Raw genomic sequence first — 1,139 nt, 5'->3', positions numbered from 1 at the left:
GGTGTGGTAGGGATCTCGTGGTAGCACACCAGTTGAGGTTATCTCTTTATTCGGGCTAGGAGGCTAGTGGCTAGTGGATGCTCATCATATTTGGCCTATGTGCGTGATGTGAGTAGGGAGGTTCCTCCGGTTTAGTCAGTTCTTGTTGTTCGTGACTTCTTAGATGTGTTTCCTACTGACCTACCTGGCCTCCCCCAAAGCGTGATATTGATTTTTCGATTGAGCTTGAGCCAGGTACTCGGCCTATTTCTATTCCGCCATATCGGATGGCTCCTGCAGAGCTCAAGGAGCTTAGTGTTCAGCTTCAGGATCTCTTGGGTAAGGGATTTATCAGACCTAGTGTTTCACCTTGGGGCACTCCCGTTCTTTTTGTTAAGAAGAAGGACGGTACGATGTGCATGTGCATTGAATATAAGCAGTTGAATAAGGTGACAATGAAGAATCAATATCCTCTGCCTAGGATTGATGACCTATTTGACCAGCTACAAGGAACTTCAATGTTCTCTAAGATAGATTTGAGGTCCGGTTACCACCAGTTGAGGATTACGGTAGCGGATATCCCTAAGACTGCATTTAGGACCCGTTATGGCCATTATGAGTTCTTAGTGATGTCATTTGGGTTGACTAATGCCCCTGCTGCCTTTATGGACTTGATGACGCGTGTGTTCAGACCTTTTCTTGATTCCTTCGTCATAGTCTTCATTGATGACATTTTGATATACTGCGGAGTAGGGATGATCATGAGCAGCATTTGAGGGTTGTGCTCCAGACTTTGAGAGAGCAACAGCTTTATGCCAAGTTCTCAAAGTGCCAGTTTTGGTTAGACTCTATAGCGTTCTTGGGGCATGTTGTATCCAAGGAAGGCATTATGGTAGATCCGGCGAAGATTGAGGCTATTCGTGATTGGGCTAGGCCCACCTCAGTTACTGAGATTCGGAGCTTCGTCGAACTAGCAGGCTACTACAGATAATTTGTGGAGGGTTTCTCTACCTTGGCAGCACCTCTGACCAGGTTGACTCGTGTTGATGTTCCCTTTGTTTGGTCAGAGGAGTGTGAGGCGAGCTTTTTGAGGCTCAAGGAGTTATTGACCACTTTCTCCTATATTGACTCTTCCAGTTGAGGGCGAGGGATTCACGGTT

General features: G+C 46.4%; 1 pseudogene; it reads left to right on the top strand.

Moving 5' to 3' along the window:
- Window positions 1-266: 266 nt before the first annotated feature.
- On the top strand, window positions 267-970 carry LOC107062203 (RNA-directed DNA polymerase homolog; annotated as a pseudogene).
- Window positions 971-1,139: the final 169 nt, after the last annotated feature.

The sequence above is a fragment of the Solanum tuberosum genome, unplaced genomic scaffold (genome assembly GCF_000226075.1).
Source record: "Solanum tuberosum cultivar DM 1-3 516 R44 unplaced genomic scaffold, SolTub_3.0 scf00207, whole genome shotgun sequence".
NCBI lineage: Eukaryota > Viridiplantae > Streptophyta > Magnoliopsida > Solanales > Solanaceae > Solanum > Solanum tuberosum.
The sequence above is the reverse complement of the archived record's forward strand: the minus strand, read 5'-3'. Positions and strand labels throughout refer to the sequence as shown.